The sequence below is a fragment of the Sceloporus occidentalis genome, unplaced genomic scaffold (assembly GCF_023333645.1).
Source record: "Sceloporus occidentalis isolate IW3139 unplaced genomic scaffold, rSceOcc1.0.p SCAF_2, whole genome shotgun sequence".
Lineage (NCBI taxonomy): Eukaryota > Metazoa > Chordata > Lepidosauria > Squamata > Phrynosomatidae > Sceloporus > Sceloporus occidentalis.
In genome coordinates, this window is record NW_028316982.1 from 253,808,343 (window position 1) to 253,817,763 (window position 9,421).

The following is a 9,421-nucleotide window of genomic DNA, read 5'->3' on the forward strand; positions in this document are numbered from 1 at the left end:
AGGTAGGGCAAGTTTATAACGAGAGAGGAGTTCTGTTAAGAAACATTTGCCAATAGGTAGTAAACCCGCCATTTCTACCCACAATAGTCCCAGCTGGGTTCCCACAGCTGAAAATTGTGAATAAAATGGATAAACCCTGAGCTACTGTTAGCCCTGTAAGGTTTTCCTTTCTGGTTTTCAAACTAAGCAAATTTCTTGGCAGTAGGAAAAGTAAGCTGTGGAGAGAAAACAGACAGATTAGAACGTTGGCAACAGGCAATAGGGGCTAAGCCAGGAAAAGGTGGAAGCTGCTCCCAAGAGCAAGTATAAATAGAGGGACAGAGCAGTGTTTGGGGTCAGTTAAAAGAGTTTTATTTTACCCTTAGGAGTTTAGCAGATGAAGAAGCTGAGGAAGACTGCTATGAGGTGCAGTTAGAATGAGGGTTTGTGTACCCAAGATAGGGAGAGATGTTGATTGTACCCTGAGGAGTTAAGAGCCGCTGAGGTTAGGATAGGCTGCTGTGAGGGGCAGCTGGAAAAGAGTTTTTAGGCACCTGAGATAGGGATGAGGAATGTTCTTAATTAAATTGTTGTGATAGTAACCTGTGGGAGATATAGTGCTTGGTGACTACTGGAGTCACAGAAGTGTTAAAGGATACAGAATTAAGGATACAGATAAAGGTTTTGTGAGAACTTAGTCTCTAAAGAAACATTTATACAACTATAAAGAAACAATTACAAAGATAAGCAAAAGAAACTATTAAACGGTGTAACTACTAAAGAATTTATACAGTATATCCATCTTGAATGCCATCCACTAAGATGCAACCTGATTTGTAAATAAAGCCCTTTTGTTTGTTCAACAAGCAGTTGTCTGAAGTGCTGAAAGAAACATATTGAAAGCTCTTCCAAGAGAGAAAAAAGTATTTTAGGTTTGTGACATATCAGAGTGGGTGTGTAGTTGTCAATGAGTAATTTGGTGCCAAACTGGGGTGGGGGATGGAATTTGAAGACCCATAGGGCTGCCATCTAGAAAGAGTTCTAGTGTAGGTGGCAAACTGGTGGGATAGTTGCCATCCCATGGCATATTGGTGGCAGAGGTAGGGTCAAAAAGATCCATTGGGCTGCCATCCGAGAAAAGTAGTCGAGTGGGTGAGTTTCACTGTCAAATAAACATATACAGTACTTCCCCTGCAATGGAAATGGGGAGGAAAGCATTGGAGTACAATTATGTAATGTAATATATCTGGATGCAAATGCAATTTTTAATTTTGCGTCATATAGGGCTGTGCTTATCTGTCTCCATTAGTGGAGGTGAATATTGTGATTTCCTCTACTGGTTAGAGCTGACTGTTCAGCAAATTATAAATGTCTGTTGTCTCTTCATGGGAACTAAAAAAAAGTTGTGGAAGATATGAGGCTTTTTGAAGCTAAAGGTCTACTTAATGGCAGCTTTCTCTAGCTTGTTCTTGCATTACTCACTTCCAAACTCTCTCTCTCTCTTTCTTTTTCATTCCTATAGTTCCTGGACTCACTCAACCTGTTATGACAATGCTGGTTGGGGATTCTGGGAACTGTAATCCCAAATAGTAATTTTTTCCAAGATTTGGAATAGAGCAGAACCCTAGATTAACACACAGTAAAGTTTTTTTAAAACGTTCTTCCAAAAGTTTGCAAACAGCAGTTCTGCTGCCCCCTAGTGCAGTTTTCTTTTCAGCTTTCTGCTTTCCATAATCTACTGGCCAATCTGGACTGGTTTTATATATTTTGCTGTATCCTTAAAGAGTCCTTGGCTAATGTCAGGAGTAATAAATGTGGAATGATTGCAGGAGAAAAAGTCTGCACATTTTTGCTAGTTCTGCTCTATTCTACAAGAGGGAGTAAAGATGAATGTTATAGGAAAATCTACCTCTCAAAAGAAAAAGAACAGACAATAAAACACTAGTTGACAGCAGAGTTGACATTTATGTCAATACAAGCTCTGCAATACTTTCACGTGACTGAAAGGTTTACCCGAGGTCCATTTTATAAAAATCAGCAGAATCAAGTGGAAAAGTTTCCCCACCTGGAATGAACTAATTTAAGGTGCAAGGCAGGGGAATTTATATTTGAATGCATCATCCTCTATTGAAGGGGAAACTTTTAACTTTTTCTGTACATTGAAAATTAACATGCTAAAGAAAAATGAGGCTGATCTGATGTGCTAGATTTCTGTGAGCATGGAACACTTTTGAAAAATCACAACAAGTTTCATTAAGAAGGTAAGTAACAAGAAATACCAAAGAAGGGCAAGGAAAACAAATAAACAAAACATACATTAGCAAGTCATCTCAGATATGCCTTCATCAAACACAAGGAGCTGAGCAGCATTTTTAAGGGGAACCATGTCAAAGTGGCTGAAGAAGTTGTTGGTGTTGTTGTTGTGTGCCTTCAAGTCATTCTGAATTATGGCAACTCTAAAACGAGCCTGTCATTAGCAAGATTTGTTCAGAGGAGGTTTGCCATTGCCTTCCCCTGTGGCTGAGAACATGTGATATGCCTAAAGTCTTCCAGTGGGTTTCATGGCTGAGCAGGGAATCGAACCCTGGTCTCCAGAATCCTAGTCCAGCACTCTACTACACCATGATGGCTCTTGGCTGAAGTAGTATAGGCCTGGAAACAGAAATTAAAGACTTATCCATCTACATTTGTTATCTCAAGTAGATGTGACAGCCAGAAGTGCTTGGTATCAACTTTGGTTGATACGCCAACTGCGACCTTACCTCAACTGAAAGGACCTTGAAGCTGTAGTACATGTTCTGGTAATCTCTCGTCTTGATTTCTGCAATGCGCTCTACATAGGGCTACCCTTGTATCAAGTTCGAAAGCTTCAATTAGTGCAAAATGCGGCAGCCAGGTTGGTCACCGGATCCTCGAGATTTGACCACATAACACCTATTCTGAAAAATCTACACTGGCTTCCAATTAGCTTCCGGACACAATACAAGGCGTTGGTTATCACCTTTAAAGCCCTACATGGCTTGGGCCCGAGTTACTTACGGGAACGCATCTCCCTATACAATCCGCCCCGCACTCTTAGAACAAATGGGAAGAAATTGTTAGAGATACCAGCATCTAAATATGTTTCTACTTCCCAAAAAGCATTTAATATAGCTGCCCCCACACTATGGAATGGACTCCCAGAGGAGATCTGCCTTGCTACATCCCTGGAAACTTTCAGGAAGGTGGTTAAGACAGAGCTCTTTCAACGTGCATACCCATCTGAATTACAGACTGTTCTGTATGGAACGAGAGCATCTGACCCCATGATTGTTGATTTTATGTTTTTAACTGTGGTTTTAACTTGTGTGGTAATAATATTGCAACATTTTAATTGTATTTTTTAAACTCTGCTGTGATCCCGGCTCGATCCAATTGGGAGAGACAGGAACATATAAATAAACATTATTATTATTATTATTATTATTATTATTATTATTATTAGCCTGTATCAGTATGAAAAGGGATCTTGTAGCACCTTTGAGAGTAACTGAAAAAAAGAAGTTGGTAGCATGAGCTTTTATAGACTTAAATCTACTTCATCAGATGACTTCAGTCTACAGAAGCTTATGCTACTAACTTCTTTCTCGCAGACCCATTACAAACGGGCGTAATAGTACAGACTGGGCCTGTATTAGGCTTAGAAAGGGGCCTAAATAGGGACTGAGTCCATACAAAATGGTGGCGCCCCTTCCACACGGGGGCCGCCATCTTTACGTAGCGGATGCGCTGTGTGCAGCGCATGACGCTGCGAGTGCGCCATTGGCACCTCGCAGTGTCATATCCACACTGCAGAAAGAAGTGCCATTTTGGGGCTTCTTTTTGCTCCATGAGGGAGCCGTGCAGTTTGGCTGCTGCAGCTCCCTCACGGAGCAACCGGCAGCAGCGCGAGACTGCCTGTTTTGGGCAGTCTGTAACGCGCCTCAGTCTCAAAGGTGCTAGAAGATCCCTTTGCATACAGGCCCAGAAAAGCTTAGTGTTGGATTTTGCTGGTTTATAGGCTGTCCTAGATTGCCCAGTTGTGAGACAATTAAAGGTTTCATCACGAAATATGGGGCTTCTCTGCCCTTCAGTGTGAAAATGTGAGGGCCCGAACAGACATGCCAAAATAAAGCTGCTTTGGGTCACTTTGGAGGTATGCTGTTTAAATGACACTCGCATCTTAAGAGGCCAAAGCTGCGTTCCAGTCCTTAGGACTGGAGCGTGGCTTTGGTATAGCTTTTGGACTCTCAGGACACATGCATCATTTAAACAGCATACCTCCAAAGTGACCGAGAGCAGCTTTATTTTGGCCTGTCTATTTGGGCTCTATGAGAATTCAGAGTTTATCCAAGGAGTACTAAGCTAATGAACAAGGCAGTATGGTGGATCCTAGTACAGCCAGCAATAAAAATGCAAATATATTGAATGGTTCTGGCTGGGGAAAACAGGGCATTTTATTTTTACTGATGCTATTGCCCCCAACAAGTAGTCTTCCTGAAGCAGCAGGTGGGGCTTCCTTTCATTTTTCCTTCTCAGTTTGTCACAGGGGGTTGCGCACTACTTAAGTCTTGTATCAGTAACCTTTCAGAGTTCTTTGAGAAGGTCAGTAAACACGTGGACATGAGTGATCCAGTAAACATTGTTTATTTGGACTTCCAAAAAGCACTGGACAAAGTCCCTCACCTAATACTTCTGAACAAAGTTAGCTGTCATGGAAAAAGAAACAAAGTCCTATTATGGGTTATAAACTTGTTTTCAAAATGGGAAGCAAAGAGTAAGAAAAAAAATGGTGTTCAGAGAGGTCTTGGACATCTGTTCTTGGACTGATGTTTTTTTAATGTGTTCACAAATGTACTTATCACAAATGCCCTTAGGGAAAATGCATGGATTCATACAAGTTCTGAGTACACATACCTATCAGGGATCTTGTGATCTTGACCAATTGTGTCAGGCAAATTGGACTCAAAAGCCCACACTCACACAGAACTCTCTAAAATGAGGATTTTGTTGAACACACAGCAGTCAAGATATACACCGTAATTTTACACTGTAGAATAGCAAATATCATGGTAGTAGAGCTTCACAAATAGCAAATGTACATGTAGAATACAAACTAATACTTTATATAGTTACTTTAGGATAGGGAAATACTAACTCAAAAATGAGCAAACAAGAGGAAGGGGGGAGAGAGGGGGGTTAAAAAAAACAGTGTAATATTTTCATACACACACACACACACACACACACACACACACAGCTTTCTCTCTTTAATGGGCAGTTTGGGGGAACTGCAATGTGCAAAGAAAATACGCACTCTGAGGCTAAGATTGTAGAGATTAGGGTGAAGATGTTATTCTATTCTGTTTGCTTTATTGTTCTCTTTCTGATTTAAACAGAAAACAAATTGTAAATGACGTGAACTTAATTCTATTTTAGATAATTAGAACAATAGATATAGAATTAAAGGTTTCTGATGGTAGGGAAGTAGTGAGTGAAGACAGTATGAAGAGGGGGGGTTAGGAGAGAAGGGAGGGGAAATAGGAGAGATAGAGGGGAGAATGGGAAGGAGTAGCATAGGTATGATCATTCTGAGAGATCGATGTACTCTTCTTACTCCATGTATGATTGTTGTATGTAAATTTTTAATTTGTTATTTGGAAAAATGAATAAATACTATTTTAAAAAAAATAAAGTGATGAATCTGGCAAGAAATAAAGAAAAAAGAAAGAAAAGATAGATAGTTACCAGTCCTTAGTCCTTGGACTTGTAAGAAGCTAGAAAGCAGTCCAGGCTGGAAAACTGGAAGTCAAGGAGGACAAGCTACCCAAGGCTATCTGTGACCGAACAAGGACTTTGAGAAAGAGAATGAGCTAACAAGTTTCTGTAGCCAAAATCTGGGATATTGAGTGTCTCAAAACAATTTCAGCTAAAAGGAACCGGAGGAGGAGGCAGACCGCTCAAAAGCTTGGGTCAAGTAGAGCCCACTTCCACTTTCAATTTGGATTCCTTTTTACAGTACAAGCATCTCACACAGGGGGGAAATGAGCATGACATCAGCAAACTCTAGTGGTTCCCAAACTTTAGTCCTTCACTTGTTTTGAACTCTTAGCTCCCAGAAGCACCAATTTAGCCAACAGTCAGGAATGAGGAGAGCTGAAGTCCAAAGGCCTCCTAGCTCCATCAAGCCTGGCCTAGAGTAAGAAGATGTGCCCTCCCTTTGCCCTCTGATGTCATCCAGCCTCAGAGGGAGAGAAAGGCTGCTAGCTCTATCAGGCCTGTCCCAAACAAAGAAGGAGAGCTTTTTGTGGGTTTTTCGGGCTATGTGGCCATGTTCTAGTAGAGTTTCTTCCTGATGTTTTGCCAGCATCTGTGGCTGGCATCTTCAGAGAATGCTTGCCTGGAAAAGAGTTGGGTAAGGAGAGCCCTCCCTCCAGTCCATCTGCCTTGGTCCAGGCCTCAGAGGGAGAGAAGAAATGCTGGACCTGATCCTCTTCCCCACCATCATTCTTTTCTCCTTTTGTGTCCCGTCTTTTTCAAGCAAAGGATGCCCCTCTTAAATTCCTGAGAGGCGTTATCCAATACTCGGTTTAACAAAAAACATAAAATCTCAGACAAGTACCCAGTTAAGAAAGACATCATAGAAGTATTAAGTCAATCACTCTTGCCCCAAAGGTGGCATTTGCTATCAGTCACGTCCTCTCTGTAATTAATCCTTTGCCAACTACAGGGCTGTATAATGGAAGAGATAGGACCTTGCTGATATTTCAATAGTATAGTCAGTAATCTTGACACACCTACTGACATAAATGGAATGCATTTATGTCAGAAATGGGTGCTAGGTACAGTGTTTTGACTGGAGAGGTTTTTCACCTAATCCTTAGTCTGCCAGACCAAGTTTCACTTTAGCAGATACACATATATATCATGGCAGGAGCACTGTACAGATCTGGTTGTCTACTAACAATGTAGAGAGTTAGGGGTGAGTAGTAAGGTGGCCAAGTTTACTGGATCACTCATGTCCACATGTTTATAGACATTCTCAAAGAACTCTGAAAGGTTAGTGATACAGCACTTGAGATTTCCAACCTATAATTAACAATCCGGCTCAGGTTTTGCAAACCATATCTCCTTTGATCACAGATGCACACCTTAACACAGTGAGGGTGTTTGTGTGTATCAGTCTGAGAGTACTACCATCCGAGTAGGGTCATCCAATGCGAATGTTCAAAGTAGAGACACCTGGCTAAGATGCACCCATCCTCTTCAGAGAATAATAGCCACATCTGGAGAAGACAGCAAATTTTTCCAATGGAAAGGGTAGTGGAGAAATGCCACAAGGGACACCACTGGACAACAGAAGTGACACTGCTGGTGGAGGATCTCTTTGAGACTATGGCAGCAGCACTTTTGATAACTCTCGTTAGCACTGTGCAGAAAAGGCACCCACAAACCACTGCTGAATGCCTTTTACCTTGAAAACCCAGTAACGAAACAATCCAAAATGAAAGAAGCAACCATCTCTTGTATTTATTATTGTATTTTTGCTGTGAAGGAAAGTGTTGGTGGGGTTTGCTGCCTTAAGTGACCAAATATTTTCGCTAGTCTTTAGCTACTATCTCCCCAAACTGTGTGTGTGTGTGTGTGTGTGTGTGTGTGTGTGTGTGTGGGCATGTGAGTAAACCACATTTCCTCTCTATGGAGGCTTCCTCTCTACTCACAGCTTCCTGTTTACTGTGGCTAATGGAAGGCAGGGCACAAGGCAACGGTAACATGGTGAATTACATGGTGCAGCCATACACTAAGCTGGCATGTTGACAGGCACAGCAGATGATTAAATTAAGCATAAATTTCTACAGGGTTGTTGTGAGAATTTTAAAAGCCCAGATTTTTAAAAATGTAATAAACTTCTTAACTAAAGCTTAAAAAAGAGAGGTCTCTTAGAATCATAGAGTTGGAAGAGGCCTGAAGGACCAGCAAGTAAGGCAGAGTTAGCCCCCTGTAGCTGGATTACAACTCCCATCTGCCTTAAGCATAATCACTGGTGACATGGTGGGAGTTGTAGTTCGACTTCTCGGAGGCTCAAATTGCTCACTCCAGATTAAAGGATGTGTAAAAGAATCAACTGCAGCAGGAACAGATTTTGTCCCTTATGCATGAGAAATCTGCACTGGCCTCAGGTTCCTGGAAGGCAATTGCTATGAATAGGTGAACTGGGAATCTAGTCTCAGTTTCATGTGATCAGCTATCCTCCCAATGAAAGCTGGACATTTGATATCTATGGCTAAAAATATAAAAATATTTATATTTTTGGCATTTTGGCTAATAACTAGAGGTGGTTTTGAAAAGATGGAGAAATACTGTTCAAAAGCGATGCACCAATTTTAATAGCAAAAGTGAATTTGGGGGTTTGCTTTCTACCGTTAGGCAAAACCGAAGGGAGTGGTGATTCACATGCTTCTGAATCATAGAACTGTAGAGTTGGAAGAGACCACAAGGGCCATCCAGCCCAACCCCCTGCCATGCAGGAGATCTCAACCAAAGCATACCCAACAGATGGTCATCCAGCATCTTCTTAAAGACCTCCAAGGAAGGAGACTTGGAAAATAAGGAGTTACTGAAGAGTAAAGCTATTTTCCTGTAAGTCTGTTTTAAACTTTCCCTTCCCCATCCTTGCAGTCTCTTCCATTCATCTTGCCTTCTCTGAGATTTAGGATTGCCAGATGAAAAAGAGGCCAGCATTCCTGGACAATTTTAATTCTTGTCCAGAAGACAGACTCTTAGCAGGTGTCCCTGGTGTGACAAGCAACAAATACCTCCTGAAACTGTGCTAGAAGTGTGTCCTCTTCTGAATGACTACTTTACCATAAACATGTGGGGAAGGCTATAAAATGTGCCTATTTCACATTCTTCCTACAGTCTTCCACCTTACTGAGCATTACTGCCTTTTCTAGAGAGGTAGAGTTCCTATAATTGTGCAAAGAAGCGGATTTCAGCAAGAGAGGATTCCTTGACAAGCTACACCAGTGATGGTCAACTAGTGACTCATATGTATATGGATACACACACACACACAAATATAGCCTATAAATAGTTATAGTATATTTATAGATATAGGGAAGGGTGTGTACACAGAGAGAGAGACATATAGTCTATACATGGTTATAGTCTATATAAAAATATATAAGGAAAGTCACATATATATATATATATATATACACACACACATATATATTCTATAAATAGTTATAGTCTACTTCTATATATGTGTGTGTGTGTATATAGTCTGTAAATAGTTACTATATATATATATATATAAGGAAAGTTATACACACACACATATAGTCTATAAAGCTATTGTCTTTATATATATATAAACACACACACAAATAGGCTATAAATGGTTAGTCTATATATATATATA